The sequence below is a fragment of the Lepidochelys kempii genome, chromosome 3, assembly GCF_965140265.1.
Source record: "Lepidochelys kempii isolate rLepKem1 chromosome 3, rLepKem1.hap2, whole genome shotgun sequence".
Taxonomy (NCBI): domain Eukaryota; kingdom Metazoa; phylum Chordata; order Testudines; family Cheloniidae; genus Lepidochelys; species Lepidochelys kempii.
In genome coordinates, this window is record NC_133258.1 from 188,230,010 (window position 1) to 188,251,437 (window position 21,428).

Here is a 21,428-nt window from a genome sequence, read left to right on the forward strand (position 1 = left end):
GGCCCTGAAGACAGCTACTGTAAGTTCCTTAATTCCCGACAGCAAAAGGGCGAGAAGGCTTCAGCCTACACACAGAGACTGGAGAGACTGCTTCAGAGAGCTGTCATGAGGGAGCAGTGACTGCTGAGCAGATGGATCAGACCAGACTGGCTCAAATTGTAAGAGGAACTCAGTATCAGAACCCGATTCTACTTCATCTCCAGCTTAGAGAACGACAGGATCATCCCCCAAGTTACTCCCAGCTGATAAAAGAGGTCAGAGAGGAGGAAGAAAGGCAGGCTGCCAGTGAGTTTTGGGAAGCCCAAACATCGGATCCAGCCAGCAAAACACCACTGCAAATGGCCAGTGTACTGATGGTGAGCACCAGAGAGGAACTTGCCCAACAAATGCAGGTCCTGACGGAACGGATAGCTGAGCTGCAAAGTACCGTTGACCGAGTTAAGACTTCCAGGAATAAGAAGCCTCAAACTGTGGCGATTGAGAAGCCTGCACTTAGAGCCACCATCCCACCCAGGCGAAGGGAGAAAGGTCAATTCTTCTGCTACCGATGTGGTCAGGATGCATACAGTGCTGCCAAGTGCCGTAATGAAGAAAACCCCTCCTTAGTGTATGGAAAGCTGAGGATCAGTTGGGAGAGATCTGGTAGCTGCCAGAGGGTCTGGGGACAGGGACCCCCCCAGGTCTGCAGGATTTGAAGATTCCCCCAGAAAAGACTGTCCAGCTGGGATCCCCGCAGGACTGATAGGGCCTCGAGCAGAGGTCATGGTGAGGATTGAAGGGGTGGAGTGTAAAGCAGTGCTTGACACTGGATCTCAAGTGACTATTATATTTCAGTCATTCTATCAACAGATGCTTAGGCACCTGCCTATACAGCCATTGACTGGCCTTGGCCTGTGTGGCCTCAGCATGGATGAATACCCCTACCAAGTGTATATCATAGTGCACCTGGAATTCCCAGAGGAGGTTGCTGGGGTAAGAGAAGAGGTAGACACAGCTGCCTTAATATGCCCTGACCCTAAAGGGACCTCTGATGTGTCTGTGCTGATAGGGACCAACTCCAGTCTCTTCAAGGTACTCGCGGATTACTGCAGAGGGCGGGCTGGGGACCAGTACCTGAATACCCTGATGATCCATACGCTTTGTGCTGAAGCCTATAGGAAAATTGAGAGCGCTAAAAGGGACACATCTGAGCTACCGCTTGGGGCACTGAAGTATGCGGGCACGAGCCCCTTAGTAGTGCCTGCAAGGACGGAGCAAGAAGTGCTTGTCACGAGTACCTGGCTGAAAGGCAGTAAATGGACGTTAGCAATGATAGAGCAGCCTGTGGGAGAAGAGCTCCCTGAGGGAGTGCTGGTCCCCAGTGGAGTCATAACCCTACCTGCTGAAGCTCAGGAAAGGGTGACTATACTGATTGCTAATGAAACGAGTCGTGATGTTGTTGTGAAGCAAGGACAAAAGATAGCAGACCTCTTTGAGCCTGAGTCGATTGTAAAACCCCAGTGTGAAACTCAAGTTCCGACAATAGACCCAGCAAGGTTTGACTTTGGAGATTCACCAGTGTCCGAGGACTGGAAAGATCGCCTGAGGAAGAAACTTTGTGAAAGATCCAAGGTGTTCTCACTGCATGAGTGGGATGTGAGATGTGCAAAAGGAGTAGAGCACAATATCAGACTACATGACTCTCGACCTTTCAGGGAGAGCTCTAGGAAGATTGCTCTCTCTGAGATGGAAAATGTGTGACATCTTCTTCAGGAGCTGGCTGCGAATGGCATCATTACAGAGTCCCGCAGCCCATACGCCTCACCCATTGTGGTAGTCCGTAAAAAGAATGGGAATATCCGGATGTGTATTGACTACCGCACCCTAAACAGCCGTACTGTGGTCGACCAGTACACTATGCCTCGAGTGCAAGATGCCTTAGACTGTTTCCTGGGAAGCCAGTGGTTCTCTGTGTTGGATCTTCGAAGTGGATACTACCAGATCTCTCTGGGAGAAGAAGATAAGGAGAAGACAGCCTTCATCTGCCCATTAGGGTTTTATCAGTTCGAACGCATACCCCGAGGGATTTCTGGAGCACCTGCCACCTTTCAACGTCTCATGGAGAAAGTTGTGGGAGACATGAATTTACTGCAAGTGTTAGTTTATTTGGATGACCTGATTGTGTTTGGAAGAACCTGAGAGGAGCATGAAGAAAGACTTCTTAAAGTGCTTGATAGGTTGGAGGATTATGGTCTGAAGCTTTCAATTGACAAATGCTAGTTCTGCAGAACCTCAGTGAAGTATGTGGGTCACATCGTGTCCCAAGAGGGTGTGAGTACTGATCCTGATAAAACAGAAGCACTCACTACATGGCCATGTCCAAGTAACTACAGAGAACTCAAGACCTTTCTTGGATTTAGTGGCTACTACCGCAGATTTGTGAAAAACTATGCTACGATTGTAAAGCCTCTGAACGATCTTACCAGGGGACATCAGTCCAGCAAGAACAAATCTAAGACCAAGAATAAGGGGAGGTCCCCAAAGCCTCCTGTGCAGAGACACTATGGCCCCTTTGAACCATTTAGGCCATGGTGGGATGAGAGATGTGAAAGGGCTTTTCGAGAAATCATTACTTGCCTAACTCATGCTCCAGTCCTAGTTTTTGCTGACCCAAGCAAACCATTTATCCTGCATACTGATGCCAGTTTGGAGGGCCTGGGAGCAGTCCTGTACCAGGAAGTGGAAGGCAAACGTAAACCTGTAGCCTTTGCCAGCCGAGGATTGCCTGATAGTGAAACTCGCTATCCCACCCACAAGCTGGAATTCTTGGCCTTGAAATGGGCCATTACTGAGAAATTTCGGGACTACTTGTATGGTGCTCAGTTCCAGGTGTGGACAGACAACAGTCCACTGACTTATGTGTTAACAAGTGCTAAGCTGGATTCTACAGGGCAGAGATGGGTGGCCGCCTTGGCTAGCTATGAGTTCAGCATTCAGTACCAATCAGGGAGAAGCAATGTAGATGCAGATGCATTGTCCAGGCGTCCGCAGGCTCCAGAAGTTGCTGTGATACCCACAGATGGAGTGAGAGCTATTTGCAGTGTGAGTCGCCAAGAGCCAGAGGCCCGTGAGAGCCTTCAGCGATGTGTTGCAGAAGTTTTGGGCCTGCCCCCTGAATGCATGCCTTCTGCTTCAGTGAACTATATTGCATTGGACCAATCTCCTTTGCCCATGCTCAATGCGACTGACTGGCAAGAAGCCCAGCGGCAAGATATTGACATTCGTGATACACTACTTGCCAAAAGGTAGGGGCGAAGCCCAGCTGCGGTTGTCTCACCTAACTCAGAGGGTAAACTACTATTGAGAGAATGGACCAAACTAAAACTGATTCAGGGAGTGCTACACCGAATGACCACTGACCCTTTACAAAAACAACGAGCACAACTGGTACTGCCAAAAAAGTACAGAGCCCTGGCCATGAGGGCCCTGCATGATGACTTTGGGCATTTAGGGATGGAGAGGACCCTGGAACTTATTCGTAGTAGGTTCTATTGGCCCCGAATGGCTGAAGATGTTCGCAGGAAATGTGAGACTTGCGCTCGATGTGTTCAAAGGAAAACTCTGCCCACGAGGGCTGCATATCGCAAGAACATCACCAGCAACAAACCTTTGGAATTGGTATGCATTGATTTCTTGTCTGCAGAGGTAGACAAGAGGAATGTTGGGAACATTCTAGTAGTGACTGACCATTTTACACGGTATGCACAGGCATATCCCACACGTGATCAGAGGGCCACCACCGTCGCTCGAGTATTGTGGGACAAATATTTTTCAGTCTATGGATTCCCGGCTCGGATACACTCTGATCAGGGGCAGGATTTTGAGAGTCACCTTCTGAAGGAGGTGCTGAAGATAACAGGAATTAAAAAGTCTAGGACAACGCCTTATCATCCCCAAGGTGATCCTCAGCCAGAGAGGTTTAACCGAACCCTATTAGATATGTTGGGAACTTTGCAACCAGAGCAGAAGGCAACCTGGAGCCAGCATGTCGCATTTCTGGTGCATGCCTACAATGCCACAAAGAACAATGCTACGTGAGTCACCCCATATCTCTTGATGTTTGGGCGAGAACCAAGATTACCCATAGACTTGTGCTTTGGTGTATCAGAGGATGGAGATAGCTATGAAACTCATCAGCAATATGTATCCCGACTAAGAGAAAAGCTGCAGGATGCTTATCACTTAGCTACCGCTGTGGCTCGGAAGAACGCAGACCACAACAAACATCGATATGATGCCAGAGTGTGTTCGCAGGATCTCCAACCGGGGGGACAGAGTCCTGCTGTGAAATTTGGGTATTGCTGGCAAACACAAGATAGCTGACAGATGGAAGGCAATACCTTACCTGGTGATGGAAAAGCTGGGAGATCTGCGGTCTACAACATCAAACCTGAAGATGGTCCAGGGCAAATAAAGACGGTGCATAGAAACCTTTTGCTCCCTGTGGGGGAATTGGTAAACACCCCTTATGAGATGGGCCACGACAGGGCAGCCGGGCAGAACAGAAGTGCTAGACCAAAGCTGCTGTCCAACACAGACAACGGGCCCCGTGCAGCAAACTTACCCCTATTCTGCACATCTGAGAGTGAGTCTGAGGAGGAAGACACAACCCTGGTGTATCCTGGGATGGAGACAAGATTTCAGTCTCAATCAGCTGAACCAAATGAGAGTTTTCCCTCTTCCGCCCTAAAACCCATGGCAGAATTATTTAGGCCCATTTCTGACACCCCTGTGCTGCTGATGAGACCCCCGTGTGATGACACACTCAGGTTATTGGACAGTGGAGCCCACAGGTAGAGGATGTCCTGGGCACCTTGGACCCTCCAGTGTTAGAACTAGGAGTGCAGGGGCCTACGCCAGTAGCCAAGGAACCCTCAAAGGAAGCCTCTCCATCCGTCACGCAAGAGGATGTTCCCCCTACCCTGACAACAGAGATTCTCAATAGACGAGACAGGGTGATAAGACCAGTAAAACGGTTAACTTATGATGCACATGGGGTGACTAGTGAGGAGCCAATACATTTAGCACACAGGCTTGTGGAAGCTAAAGTGGGCTTCCTGAGGCCCTTTGGAGGAAACCAATGAGTTGGTATAAAGGGAGTGTGATTTGTCGGGACGACAAATTCTCGGCTGGGGGGAGGATGTAAGCAGTGTCAGGATGAGCTCCACCCTGACATCTGGTGGTGAGGTGTGGCAAGTTGTGGAAAACAACTTTAGGGGCCAATCTCATTTGCATAGACACACCCACCCCGCCTAGAATGAGGCCATAGCTGCCCAAATGGTCACTTTGGCTGCTGTGGGATCCCCAGTGTCTCTGTTATTGGGGCAGGAAGAATAAATTGTTATTACCCTGATTATGGGAACTGTGCTTGGAACTGTACTTAGCCTTTTGTTATGATGGAGGGACTCACCATCAACTAAGTAGCACTCGCTAGGCAAGGGTCATGGGTTCCAAAATTCTGTGAATTGAGAGAGGCTTGGGGCAAGTATTAATACTTGATGGTATGGGCCCCTGGGTGAGGGCTGTACATGCTAATTGCACTTCCTCCTCTCTCCACTGTGGAATATCAGAGCTAATTTTGATTCTATTAGGAGTCTAGTTACAGGCTGCTGAGCTCACTTTGGGCTAATGGTGCACCAGCACTGAGGCTCTCTTATTACAAGCTGAATTCACCAAAGAGCTGAACTGACTAAGAGCTGAAATCACTGAGCATTGTGTTAAGTAGTGAGGGAGCCTGAAGATATATTGTGGAGCAGTTTGTGGGATGGCTGGACAGGCTGGTGGAGCAGTTCATAGGATGGCGGGAGCGGCTGGTGGGACGCGGAGCGGAGCAGTTCGTGGACCGGCTGGTGGAGCAGTTTGTGGGACGGCGGGAGCTGCTTGTGGGCCGTGGAGCAAAGCGAAGCAGTTCGTGGGGCGGCTGGTGGAGTGGAGCAAAGGCCTATGGAGCTGTGGGGCGGTCAGCTTCAGATCATGTAAGGTGCCCCTTACCTCTCTCTCCCTCCCCCGCACCATCTCCACCCAGGTTGGGAGGTAAAGCTCTGCAGATAAACTTTTGAACTCTGGGGCTGCCCTGACCAGGGACAGAGACTTTTGGGTCATTGGACTTTTGGGACTTTGGGTGGTTTGGGGTTGCTGGACTCAAGAACCAAAGGGAAAGGGCATGCTCCGATTTGCTTGGGGTGGGTTTTTTTGCTCATGGGTTGTGTTGCGAATCCTGTTGGTGGTGTTTCCCCAACATAATGCCACATTGTTTCTCTCTGTTATTAAAAGGCTTTTTGCTACACTCAGACTATGTGCTTGCGAGAGGGGAAGTATTGCCTCTTGGAGGCGCCCAGCGGGGGTGGTATATATTTGTCCCAGGTCACTGGGTGGGGGCTTGAGCCGGTTTGCATTGTGTTATTGGAATGAATCCCCTGGATATTGAACCCAGCCCTTGTTGCTGCCAACTCTGACGGGCAGAAGAGTTACATGTATTACTATTATTTATTGTAGTGCCTAGCTAGAGAGATACCAAAACAGTATCCATTGTTCTCAGTGCTGTAAAAAGTTAATAAGAAACAGTTTTTACAAGAAAAGCTCCTATTGACTTTTAACAGACATTTTGGTTGAACAATGGTTACTGAACTGGACCCATAAACTAGAAGTGCAGAAGTTTATGTGGGAAAAAGTAGTGTATTTTGTTTTTAAATTGGTATATAGAAAAAGGAAATTTAAAATATTCCCTTTAATCTATCTGAAAATAATCTATCTGCCCTTCTCTCCTCCTTCAGCTGATAGAGCTAAAACAGCACTATATGCATGTTAGAACATTACTAATAGAAACTCAACAGAATTTTTGAAAAAAGTCATTTTTTCAAATAGTAACAAGGCTTTCTGTCCTGCTTAAGATAATATGAGAACTGGTTTCACTAGCCAGACATACAAACATAAAGAAAAAGTATTGCAATGCATATACAATGTCTAATTTTTAAAAAATGATTACTGTAATATTTTAAAAAATATCAAGATACCTCATTCTAAAGTCATATCTAGATTACCACAGAGTATGCTCTTGAAATGATGGTTTTACTGTGAGATGAGGGCAAGAAGGTGGAAATGTGAGATTGACATTGGATGATTGGAAAAAAGGCAAATATAGTGCATCTTTAAAAAAAGGGAAGAAGGAGAATCTGGGGAACTACAGTCAGCCTCACCTCAGTCCCTGGAAAAATCATGGAGCAGGTCCTCAAGGAATCCATTTTGAAGCAGCTGGAGGAGAGGAAGGTGATTAGAAACGGTCAACATGGATTCACCAATGGCAAAATCATGCCTGACCAACCTGATTGCCTTCTATGATGAGATAACTGGCTCTGTGGATATGGTGAAAGCGGTGGATGTGATATTCCTTAACTTTAGCAAAGCTTTTGATACGGTCTCCCACAGTATTCTTGCTAGCAAGTTAAAAAAGTATGGATTGGATGAATGGATGATTAGGTGGATGGAAAGCTGGCTAGATTGTCGAGCTCAATGGGTAGTGATCAACGGCTCAGTGTCTAGTTGGCAGCCGGTATCAAGCGGAGTGCCCCAGAGGTCGGTCCTGGGGCCAGTTTTGTTCACCATCTTCATTAATGATCTGGATGATGGGATGGACTGCACCATCAGCAAGTAGGCGGATGACACTAAGCTGGGGGGAGAAGTAGATACGGTGGAGTGTAGGGATAGAGTTCAGAGTGACCTTGACAAACTAGAGGATTGCACCAAAAGAAATCTGATGAGGTTCAGCAAGAACAAGTGAAGAATCCTGCACTGATGGAAGGAAGAATCCCATGCACCGCTACAGGCTGGGGACCGACTGGCTAAGCAGCAGTTCTGCAGAATAGGACCTGGGAATTACAGTGGATGAGAATCTGGATATGAGTCAACAGTGTGCCCTTGTTGCCAAGAAGGCTAATGGCATATTGGGCTACATTAGTAGGAGCATTGCCAGCAGATCAAGGGACAGATTATTCCCCTGTATTTGGCACTGGTGAGGCCACATCTGGAGTATTGCATCCAGTTTTGGGTCCCCTACTACAGAAAGGATGTGGACAAATTGGAGAGAGTCCAGCAGAGGGCAACTAAAATTATTAGAGGGCAGGGGCACATGACTTATGAGGAGAGGCTGAGGGAACTGGGCTTATTTAGTATGCAGAAGAGAAGAGTGAGGGAGGATTGGATACCAGCCTTTAAATACCTGAAGGGGGGTTCCATAGAGGTTGGAGCTCGGCTGTTCTCAGTGGCGGCAGATGACAGAACAAGGAGCAATGGTCTCAAGTTGCTGTGGGATAGTTCTAGGTTGGATATTAGGAAAAACTATTTCACTAGGAGGGTAGTGAAGCACTGGAATGGGTTACCTAGGGAGGTGGTGGAATCTCCATCCTTGGAGGTTTTTAAGGCCCAGCTTGACAAAGCCCTGGCTGGGATGACTTAGATGGGCAGGGGGTTGGACTTTGAGCAGGGGGTTGGACTAAATGACCTCCTGAAGTCTCTTCCAACCCTAATTTTCTATGATTCTATGACACTGGTGCAGCATGATGCCACCATTGTAAATCACCACAAAATTATTTGTGCCCATTCTATTTTTTTAAATGATTGAGAAATGAATTTAAATGAAAAGTAATAACTCAAATTTGGCTCAGATACTGTGAACTTTTATGCCAAATATTAACCTGAAATGAATTGAAGTGGCCACATTTATAAACCCCACAAAAGGAGGATTATAATTAAGTCACTGGCAGAAACAGAAAATATGAAACTAAGGCAAGGCCACAGAGGACTGAGGTTAGGAAGGAAGACAACAAGATTGGGAGAAGGGGAAAAAGGAGAAAACTTGAAGACTATTTATTACAAGCTGGACGAAACCTTGTGATGGGTTGAGTTAGAACCCTAGGGAGATTGAAGGGTGAGTTCACACCTACCAATTAACATAACTGTAAATATAAGTCCCAACCTAAGACAAAGGTGTGCATGTGAACCCGCTTTTGGTGAGTATTGTTTTGGGCGGGGGGCATGTGAAAGGAGAACAGGTAAGAACAGAATGAGAGGGAAAGACAGACTGAAGAAGCAGTTGAAAGCACATTAGTTGACCTTGGAAGAGATTTTTTGGTCAGGTTAAAACCGTTGAGTGCTCTTGGTGCTGTGAGCAAAAGAAGCTATTTCCTACTGTATGATTCCTTCTGAGTTCAAAGACAAAAAAGTTTGTACATTCTTTGTAAATAAACAAAACTGTGTCAAAGAAATACCTATCACCAATTTCTACTCTCAACTGGAACAACCTACGAGACCCCATATTTTTGTCTAGCCACTTAGATCCAAAGGGATAACAGTATTAATATAAATTTAATTTATTTTTTAAATGCATTACATGTGGGAGTGGGTATGGGCATCTTAGTCTTTCAAAGAACAGGAGGCACTTGCGAGGAATAAAGATGAGTAGGTGGCAGGGTGGGGTCATTGTGAAAACATGAGGGATAGTGGTTGTTATGGGCATATGGGTAAAGTGGTCTGAGAGCAGCGTCAATCAGAGTAGAGGGACTAGCATAACAACAATAGAGTTATTTAGAAATATCCATAACATCTTCATGACAATCCCCCTTCTCTGTTTGGCTAATGATTGTCAGGTAATCAGAGACCAAGTGTTTTAGTGTAAAGTTATTGAGTGATAAACTGTACCACTGTTTGCGGATTAGTAATTGTAAAGCAGCCCTGTGTTCCCACTAGCTGAAAACGTTCCAAATTCATATAATAAATATTCACGTTCCACGTTTGCCCTCAGTTCTCACCATGTCCCTACCTTTAGAACCTTATAATCTGTGGTCTTGATTTTGCAAAGGAATCAGTGGGATTCTGTGTAGTTTTGAAGGGTCATATGAGGGGATCTCTGCAAAATTAGGATTTGTATCATCTGAATTGTTTTGTTTGCAACTAAGATAATGTGAGATAAATGTTGAGGTCAAAACAGTGCAAGTGCCTTTGGGAAGGGAGACTATTACTGGATTAGCAATCTCAAAACACAGTTAATTGACAGTAGAGCTGGGTGAAAGTTTTCCCGTGAATTGTTTCTCCAGCCAAAAAAAAAAAAAAAAGATATTCAGTGGCACCAAAACATTTTGGGCGTTGTTTGGTTTTGCCAAATTGTTCTAGTAAAAAAAAAAAAAAAACCCTGAAAAAGTCAAAATGTTTTATTTTGACATTTTCAAAACAAAATATTTTGACTTTTCAGTTTGAACTTACATTTTGTTCAAATAAAATTGAGAAAATTTCTAAAAAATAAAAAAAGTTAAACTCTCAATCTAAATGAAATACTTTTTATTTTGAGTCAAACAAAATGTTTCATATGACCCCCAATGATTTTTTTCACCTTGTCAATTAGCTAATAATTTCAAAAAACTTTATTTTCATTTTGATCCAAAATTATTTTTTAAAAAAATTCCCCCCTAATTTCCAGTGAACAAAAAAACATTGTTATTCATGCAGCTCTAACTGGGAGATTGTTTGCTAGCTGAAAATTCTACAGTGTATTTTTTATTGTTCAGTGTAATTAAATCACAGTATGTTCTTATATAATGTCTTTTGATTTTCTTGCAATTGTGGTGTTGCTATGTATAAGCTCTGTGCATATCAGTAGTAAATGTAACTCTTCTAATATTTTTTATCGCTACAAAACCTTCCATTTGAAAACATCACGTTTAACAAACAATAATTAAGTCTCACAGCACCTCTGTAAGATAGGTAGGTGGCATTATTGCCCATTTACGATTTGAAAGGAACAAAGATAGATATGTGGCTAAACAGGATTTTGAGCCAGGATTTCTAGGGCCTGCTTGCCCTGCTCCTAGCTCGTCCCACACTGTTGTGTGAAGCTGGGCAAGTCACTTATGTCCTAATCTTACAAAAGGATGAGCACCTTTTGTGAAGTCAGTGGGAGCAGTAAATGCTCAGCATTTAGCATCTTGCAAGGTTCAGCCCTAATCTTCTCTCTGCCTCAGCTCTCTGCATCCTCTTTGCAGAAGACCCCCACAAAAATCCATTGGTTTTCAGGTCTGGCAGCATCAGGTACTTCATAAGAATGCATGGGTGGGGGTACTTTATAAGAATGCATGGATGCAGCTGGGGTGAAAAAAACATCTTTTCACTAAATGTTAATACTTCCTGAAAAGCTACTATCATTAGAAATGTTGTCCCTGGGGGATTTCCAATTCCCTCCCAATAAAAACAAACCGAACAGCTGCAACTTCTAGTGAAGCTAGGCAAAGCAATAAGAAACTTTCAATCTGGAAGTTTCCACCCCGCTTCCCCAAGCATGTAGTTACCTGGGAGCTGGACTGGATGAGGCATTTGCAAAATGTTATAGTTTTCTAAAAGAGCAGGAGAGAAAGATGTCGCTTGAATGAATGCCTTCATCTCTCTCCCCGGGTGCTTGCTAAGGAGAGATTGTTTTTTTCCTATTGGGATACAGCCCCCTGCTAAAGGCCCCCCCGCAGCCTAAGTAGGGGGATCCACAGGAGCTGGAAGCCAAGTGATTTTGGGAGACAACTAATAAAATAACAGGAAAGGGGAGTGCGGTCAAAGGGTCAAACAAAGGGAGCCTGACAGAAAGGAGATGCTAGGCATGTAGATCGTAAGGTGGAAAAGTACGCTCCCCGGCCGACACCCTGAGAGCCAAGGGCTATGAGGTGCAGATGGATGCCCTGATCGTTGGAGCCCTGGGCACCTGGGACCCCTGCAACGAGCGTGTGCTGCGGACCTGTGGGATTGGTTGACGCTATGCATGGCTCATGTGGTGCCTCATGGTCTCGGACACCATCCGATGGTCCAGGGACATCTACATCGAACACATCACTGGCCACCGACAGTACTAGGAGGTGTGAGCCGGGACGACATGGTGCATCAACTACGAGAAAGGGGCCGAGAGACTTTTTCCATTGGACCATATGAAGTGGAATGCATCTGATAAAGGGAGCTATAGCTCATGAAAGCTTATGCTCAGATAAATTTGTTAGTCTCTAAGGTGCCACAAGTACTCCTTTTCTTTTCACTGAACATTAAATCTCACAAAATGAGGGTTAATCCATCATCATCATATCCACTCACTATACTCCACACCTGAACATAGCCATTATATGAAAACATACCCTCATATCTCAATGTCTGTAGTTTGACCCACTAATCTTTTACCCCCAATTGGGGATATTGCAGATTATGTATTCTTTAAGCCATCGGATCCTAAACCGAACTTCGCACCCCCTGATAATCTGTACGGTATTCCCTGATAACCAGAAACTTCTGCGCTTAAACTCTGTGCCGTTTTCTTTTATTTTAGCATCATCTTAATAAAATTTCAAGTGGCAATTGACAAGAACTTTGCCCGTTGCTTTTGCCCGTTCTGTGACTTAGAAAGCAGCAGGAAGGCAAACTTGGCTGCAGGACAGCGGGTGCAAACTGCTCCTGGGAGAGGAGGGGAGGCAGATGGGGCCTCGGTAGGGAGAGGAGGAATGGCGGGAAGGAGGGGAGGGGGGGGAACCTAATGTCGGTTAAGCTTTCTGTGCCCACCCCAGAGCAAACTGTAATTGCAAGCAAACCTCACTTCACTCCCTGAGCCTCCCGAGATTTTGTGTTGGGGAAGGAGGAGGGAGGAATGGGGAATTATTTTTTTAAACCTGGAATTAAAACAAAACAAACCCAAGAACTTCTCCCGCCCAACCCCCCCCCCCCCCCCCGCCATTCTTGTTAAAAGCGGGTATCGGCTAACAACCCTTAATAAAAGCAACCACAGCAACCCATAGCGGTGTTGATGATGGGAAATAAATAAATAAATAACGGGGGGGGGGGGGCGCAGGTTCAATGATCTAAACAAAGAAATCATGGCGGAGTGTTTACATTTGGCAGCCCCAAAGACTCTGGATTACGGGATAAAATAATAACAGTATTAAAAAAAGCCGCGGCGCCAAGGAGTTTGCAGGCACCTCGCCGTTTCCGGGGTAAGTGCAACGAGCAGGGGGCGAGCCAGGGCCACCCTCCGGGAGCTGGACCTCGGGCCCGGCTCCAGCCGCGGCGCGGGCTGCTCGCCCCGCTGGGTGCCTTGCCCTGGCTGCTTTGAAGTGGCGGGATGAGGTGGGTGGGCTGGGGAGTCCCGGGGGTGCCGCGCGCACCGCCTGGAGCCGGGGGAGCGGGCGGCCGCGGGGAGCCGCCCCCGCTGGCGCAGATAAAGGCGGGAACAGCAGCCGCCGCGGCCGCTTCCCCTCGGAGCGCCTGGCAGGAGCCCCCTCCCCGCCCCCCAGCCGGGGTCACCCCTGCCTGGCGCTGGCTGGCGGCTCCTCCTCCCAGCCGAGCCCCGCTCCCCGCCGGCTGTCAAGGGGCTCTCTGCGGCCTGCGCGCTGGCAGGCTGCCGGCGAGGGGCGGGGGAGCCCGGCTCTGCCACCCGCAGGGGGAGCCAGGTCCCAGCAAGCCCCCCGCCACTGTTGGTCATGAGCCAGGTGAAGGGAGGGGAGGAGTCCCAGGGCCATTCCCGCCAGGAAAGGTTCTTGTGAGGGGAGAGGTTCCCAATTAATGGGTCTGGGTCAATGTTCCCTCTAATTTTTGACAGTCTGTGTGTGCAAAAAATTCCTTCTGTGCAAATTGTTGTGTGTGCGGTGCTTTGCCGTGTGCGCGGGGGTTAGGATCTGTGTGCGCGGGTCCGCGCCCAGCTGAGAGGGACCAGTGGTCTGGGTCAAAGTCACATCTTGTCTATTTTTGGCCTCCCCCCTCTAATTTTAATGCCTAAAGAAAGGAAGTGTAGGCACTACTGTGACACCAGAATAATCTAGCTCTTGCTGCAACAGTTCTGCAAACACTCAGAACCAGCTACTGGATCCAGCCAGTTTTTGGTCCCAAGCACTCAAATTACTCTGCCTAAGTAGAGACCATGTTTGCTTATTCTTCTATCACCTTAACAATCCAGATGCTGATGTGCCCCAGTGCAAATGAGCCAGAAAATCTCTGATCTGACATCTCCACCCTGACAAAATTTGGGCTACGAAATCAGAATGATACTTTTCAAATACAGAACAAGTGCTACTTCTGCTCCCTGCGCCACCTTCCCTCCCACCCACCAAAATATCTTGGTGCTGCAAACACATCCTGCTACAAGGAAGCTGCAGAAACTCTTAATTTGGCACCTGTATCTTCCTGGATCTGGCTAACTAATGTATGCCTCCTCCCCAGTTTTATCATCTTCTAATTTAACACATATGCTGCTTATCTGAGTCCACCACAGTCATCCTGATCTCAACATATGGTGTATTTGGCAGGATCCAGGTGTTGGATCGAAGGTTTTCAGGCACTGTTGCACAAGTATGTGTTGGGGTCCAGATTTTCTTTTTCCCCCCCTTTTTTCTTTGGTATAACAGAGCCTGCTAAAAATATCTGTGTAGATAATGGAACTTGGAGGACTGGACTGAAAATTGGCTGGATCCAGGTTTTGTGGTGCTAATATGAACTTGTAAATAGAAGCAAAGTATGTCTATGCCTACATATATAATATCTGTGGGTCAGCTCCTCCATGCCCTACAATGCTTTCTGAGAATGCAAGATTGGGGCCTGGTTTTGCCCATTTTGGGAGAAGACCAAATGTAACATGCTTTATTCCTCTTCAATGCTGCTATTTTTGTAGAGTTTGTGAAGGTCAAACACCTGAGTGATTTCAGAATAGGCTGGGTGTCCCAAGATACCATTCCTGCATCATTATCAAGGCTCTTTGGGGCTCTGGAACTTTTCAAACTTATGAGACTTAAACCCATAATACATTTGCTTTTCATACCCCTCTTGCCCTCCATATTTTATAATTGCATTTGCAGATAGCAAAGATGTTTGTGTTCAGTGTCTTACTCACTCACAGTTCATCTTCTCCATCCATCTGAACCTGCAAGGAAGTCATAATGCTGAACTGGTTTCAACATGTATTTCCTTGGGTATTTCTATAATGTAAAGATTCCTAGTTATACAATTCTTTATTGTTATTATAATTGCAAACCTTGTATTCAGATCAACATGGCAATGATACAATAGAACAATGGGGACAATGTGAAAAACGGAAATGATGGGGAAAATTTTGACATCAGTTCTAAGATACCTTGCATAAGGACTGAGGGCCTGAGTAGCGCTCTCATTGACTTCAGTTGGAGTTTTGTGTGCAGCATCCTTGCTGGATTGGATCCTGAGTGAGGACTGCAAAATTTGGTCACATAACAGTATGTGTAGTCTATATAGCTGTCTTGGTTCTCATACTGTACTATACTAGTCACCATGGTATTTGAGTGCCTCACAAAATTACAAAGTGTAGATATGAAGATTAGAATGAAAAATTAAACCATGTAGACATTTTGCACTCTGAGATCATTGGAAAAACTGTGTTTTCATGAGTTTTGGAGGCCACTGCTTAAAACCCCAACAAAAACAAATAACCTTCTGCCTCCCAAAATAAACTTCCACTACATTTACTTTTAGACTGGGCCTGTCTAAGTTACTTTTTGTGAAAAAGACCTTTAGAGGGAACGCTTGTACTCTCTGATGGGCCCATCTTTTGTCCCTTTACTTTGTACTCGGCCTATCAGTCCTAAACTTCCGTGGTGGTCTAAGGCTGTTTACGTAAAAAGGACCTTTTAATGGGAGCACTTTGTTGATCCTTAACTGCTATTCTGTTGTGGCTATTTACCAGGTTGTCCTCTAATTTTTATGCTACTATAATGGTCTATAGCCTAGACTGGTTATCTGTTCTGGCCAGAATGGCTGCTCTCCTGCCCTCTTATTCAAGACCAAGCAGCAGTAACTTTTTTTCTTCATTCAAACCAAAATTGAGATTTAAGATTTATGTCAAGCAGCTGTCCCCTTGTGAAGCTGCTCTTCCAAGTATCTCACATTTGTTTTCAGCTATAACACCCTTTATTGAGCTCTAATATTTAATATTCACATACCCGGATTGACAATCATGATTCCCCAGTTTAGATCTGCACAGAGGGGGATAAGATTCAGAGGCTGACAGAGCAGTCACACTAGTTTTAAGTCACAAGATCACTAGACTGGCTAGCAACACAGCCAGCTAGGAGGTGGGTAGGCAGGGAGATTGATATGGTACCCTAAACATATTACTGTTACTAATTGATACATACGAACAGGATTGGGATTTTGGATGTATATTCATCAGTCTTGGAGTTTTGGGGAAGTATTTTGTTATCTCTAAGGTTGTCATTAAGTCCTGTTTAATTAGTGCGATACCTGTACCATATGTGAAAATTCATCCAACCCTAACTACTCTTTTGTCTTGTTATATGTCATGAAAACTATATATTGTTCAGTTTTTTAGGGTAACTGACTTTTTTTTTTTAATTGATGCCAGGCTTTGGCTACTTGACCAAAATATTCACCCAAACATAAAAAAAAATGCTAATATTACCACACTTTTGTTTCATATAAACTTATTGTTTGACATAGCTCGATAGAGAATTAATGGGTGTATTTTCCTTTGTAGTGAATATTTATAACTTTCAGTTGATGGGAGTTAACATGTGTATTAAGGGAAGAATAGATCTCTCAAATGATGTTGAGTCTGTCTCCACATATGCTGCATACACAATAGACTGATCTCTCACACTAGTGCTGGACAGTAAGATATTATGACATGAATATATATTTTTGAGCTCTGCACAAAATGAGGATTTCATGCATAGACAACATAGTGTGACAAGTCATATCCATTGTGACCTTGTACTTCCAGTGCAAAGTTGTGTAATAATATATTCTGCTATATTAATGCACACAATAAACAGGCCCTATCTCATTTTTATGCTAATAATAATACTTTTCAATTCCCTAATACCTTTTATGCTAAGAACTCAAAGTAAATTACAGGTATGAGCAAACTGAGCTTTATAAAATCCTGTGAAGTTTTATGTTATCATTCAGAAAACAGCTGGAAAATGTATTAATTATTGATTATTGTTGGTTCATCATGATGATGATAATCTTATTTCCTCCCTGTCTCACACTCAATCATTGCTCGCTCCAGCTCTTGAGATTGTAAAATAAGATGTTACCATCTAACGAGGGAAAAGAAATGCACAATCCGAGCCATAAGGGATAGATCTTTGGACTGTATTTGGAGAATAGAAGATGAGATGATTGTATAGCTGATTCATAAAGGGACAATGAATATGATCTGGTGGCAGGGTAGATGCATCATATGTGTGGCTGGTGTATATCTCATTGTATTGAGTATGGGTCAGCATGTGAGCTGAGGTTCATGTTATGAATGCTGAGGTGTACTCTGTGCAGGTAAAGGTTAGACGGGTGTGAAGGTTAGACGGGGACAAAAACAGATTTAAGATTGTTCCCCTTATCTTGAAACACGAAGGGTGAGGTTTTAAAAAGTGCTGAGTGTCTGCCTAGCTCTGCCCTCCATAAGGTTAAAGGTTAGTTAACATTAACTTCCATTGACTTCAGTGAGAACAGAGTTAGGCCAATGATGAGAGCTTTTGAAAATCCCACCCTGAATGTTATTTAAAGTGTAAGTTTAACTTCGAATTTCCTGGCTTTCTGGCACTTTTTTCTTTTAAACTGCAGGACAAGATTAATATTTCAGTAATACCATTATAAATGGACCGGTGGAAGAGATGAGAATTAAGCCCACAATGTTCTTTTGCTCTACTGAGGTCAATGAGGTTGCGTGGGCTGCAAATTATCACAGAATTTGGCTTTAAGTTATTAGTACATATTTACAACCTTAATTCCATTTTAACAAAATGTTTTTTGTTGGAACATTTGCAGCCATAACGTACAGCAAAATTATCACTGCATTTATTAAGCACAAACAAAGCATCCCCATAATGCTGTGCAGAAACAACTGACAGAACAGAACACATTACAAGAAACTATCTTTTTCATTAAGTCTACACAAAATGAGGATTTCATGCATGGGCAGCACAGCCACTCCCCAGAGGTTTACTGCCCATAATCCCACCTTGAAAATGGCTCCACAATAATTATTACTACAAAATGGACACAATTTCCAGTTTTGGCATGTGTACTTCACACATAACTGATTGCACTCATAGGAGCCAAAATATTATTCTACCTTCTGCAGGATATCCTAATTCCAGCCATGTAACTATTTTAACTGTCTCTTATGATTTCCAGTCTCAAACTGAGAACACTCCCCATTGGCTTATTTTGTCACAATAACGCAGAGCATGCATGGCAACTGCTCTCACTTCGGCATGTTCAAACTATCCCTGGACATTAAGATATTATGACATGAATATATATTTGTGAGCTTTGCACAAAATGAGGATTTCATGCATAGGCAACATAGTGTGACGAGTAGTATCCGGCATGACCTTGCAAATGCCGGCAGGGCTCCAGAATAAACAACTCAAAAGAGCAAGCAATACAGTAGACTCTCCAGTCCTGAAAGGAATCCTACAGTTTCGTTACAGTCCCACAGGAAGTTGTGCAGAACTGTTCTTGAAGGTTACTTTACTGTCCTGTACCAACCACAGGTGGCTAAGTATCACAGGCCTAGGGACTTAAAATTCTACGTGGCTGTTAGTAATGGAGGGTCCTTTCTACAGAAAATCCATGTTAATTAATGGACCTCACCATGTAGTGCAGAAAATCCCCTGCATAGTTAGAGGATTTTTAAAGCTTCTGGATCCAGCTGTTGAACAATGTTTTTTTATTGTCCTTAGGCCTACTTTGTCATTACCTTAGGGCTATTCACATATAGTTCCTATATCATAGGATATCCTATATCGTTCTCCTCAGCTACAATGTCATGCTAACCCTGAGGTGAGGATGAGTGAATGAGTTCTTTCTGTTTCTCCAAACTCAAGTTAGCATGGACATTTCTCTCCCCCCCATCACATGTTTGTATAAAAAAAAGTCCCCTCCTTTCTTCACTACTTTTCCCTAGCTTTAGATCTCATTCCTTCCTCCTAATGACCTCATTCTGTCTTTCAATATCCTCTCATATGGTAAAACAGCGCTAGCATCCTTTCTGCTGAATTTTGATGGCTGCTGAATTAAAATAGTGTGTCCCAAAGCACAATTAAGTCTTGTTTGAGCAAAAGAGGAAGAAGGCAGAGATACCCCAGAGTCTGTTAGGTCACATGAGATATGGCCATTTAGAGATTGAGAGTCACCATGGGAAGGTTTATGGAACAGGAGAACTTCTAATGTGTTAAAGAGGGCTTGTGGGAGCCCCATTATTAAAATTTTGCCACGAGACTGAAGGAAAGGTTGGGGTGATTTCCTTGCCTCTGATAGTGAAAAGCCCCTCTCTGGATACACTGAATCCATCTGTGACAAAGGTGATTTGTCCGTGCAGGTCATAAAAGCACTTCTGAAAAGCAAATTGTTTATTTTTGCATGCACAAGAGTATAACAAATGGGATCAGTATGCAGTCTTCTTCCAGGAAGATTTTTTCAAAATACTGACCCTATTTGGTGTATTCCCCATTCTGCTTGGGGCTGTACAGATAGGCAGTAAAAAGACAGTCCCTGCTCCAGAGAGCTTACAATCTAGGTTATGATAAAATACAAGAGGACAAACAAACGGGATTAGAAGAGTAGAGAGAAATAAGTTATTGTACAGTAAGCAGGAGTCTCATATCAACACCTGCCTATCCAATATCAGCTGGTGGTGCTTTGTAGACATTTTGGCCAGGGCTCAGGTTGAACCATTTTGCTCCAGTGTAGTGTATTGGCACCATTTCATGCTGCTGCCTTTTTCGACAGAAACTAACTTTTCATCATAATAGAAAAATAAAAAGCAATATCTAGCTGTTACGTTAGCTGAGATAGTCTTGAAAGTATGAACCAAATGTAACTATCTGCCTGCATTTGTTGGGACCTAAAACAATAGCTCTGAGAGGTGTGGTCTGTGCCATTCATCTCAATAGCTGCTAACTCAGATGCCCAATGATAAGACTTCAAATGTCAATATTGTTAACTGTTTCACTGCCCATCAAAGCATGTAAGAAAGGAGAGGGAAGGTCACATCATTAAGATCTGCATAATCTGCTGTGGGTGACAGCTCATTTTGGCACCATGAGTGAAAGAGCCAAGTACAAGGAGTCTGACAGAGCCCAGCATCTGAGCACCTTCAAGGGCAAGCCAATCCCAGTAGTCTGTTACACTAATATTGTGGACTATATGGACCCAGACAGAGGTGTTAACAAGACCCTGTCACTCTCCAACACTAAACTGTTAAATCAGGTGTGGTATAGAGATCCTACCTTGTCCTGCTTAGTAACAGGGCAAACATGCCATTAGAAATCCTTTTAACCTTTTATCAAAGAAACAGAAAAAGAAGGAAAAACAAAGTGTTTGGAATGTAAAATATTAAGTATGGCTTTCATTTGACCAATATTCCTTGTTCCCTTTTTCTTTAGCTGCAGAGATTTTAGAAGGGAAAATCTTCCTGACAGTCTCTTAGACGGTATTAACTAAGGTAATAACTGTCCTTTTTGGGCAAAAGAGAAGGTGTGGAACTGTTGTCGTTAAAGTCTGATCCCTTTGCCTAGAATATCAAAACAAGGCAAATACACACAAAAGGGGAAAGAAAAGAATAACAAAAATAAAAAATGCAGGTTCTGTGTCTGGTGTTGACTTTCACCTGTAACCTTGCTGCTGGAGCAATGGCACATAGCCTTATTATCCACTCCGATACCTGGCAAACTTGGCAAATCTAATTGCCTTCTATGACGAGATAACTGGCTCTGTGGATGAGGGGAAAGTGGTGGACATGTTATTCCTTGACTTTAGCAAAGCTTTTGTTACGGTCTCCCACAGTATTCTTGCCAGCAAGTTAAAGAAGTATGGGCTGGATGAATGGACTTTAAGGTGGATAGAAAGTTGGCTAGATTGTCAGGCTCAACGGGTAGTGATCAATGGTTCCATGTCTAGTTGGCAGCCGGTATCAAGTGGAGTGCCCCAAGGGTCGGTCCTGGGGCTGGTTTTGTTCAATATCTTCATAAATGATCTGGAGGATGGTGTGGATTGCACCCTCAGCAAGTTTGCAGATGACACTAAACTGGGAGGAGAGGTAGATACACTGGAGGGTAGGGATAGGATACAGAGGGCCCGAGACAAATTAGAGGATTGGGCCAAAAGAAATCTGATGAGGTTGAACAAGGAGAAGTGCAGAGTCCTGCACTTAGGATGGAAGAATCCCATACACCACTACAGACTAGGGACCAAATGGCTAGGCAGCAGTTCTGCAGAAAAGGACCTAGGAGTTACAGTGGACGAGAAGCTGGATATGAGTCAACAGTGTGCCCTTGTTGCCAAGAAGGCCAATGGCATTTTGGGATGTATATGTAGGGGTATTGCCAGCA

The 21,428-nt window shown here is 44.5% G+C and overlaps 1 pseudogene; it reads left to right on the forward strand.

Annotated features, from left to right (window-relative positions):
* Window positions 1-12,917: 12,917 nt before the first annotated feature.
* Window positions 12,918-21,428, forward strand: part of LOC140909617 (uncharacterized) — a 113,129-nt pseudogene continuing 104,618 nt past the window's right edge.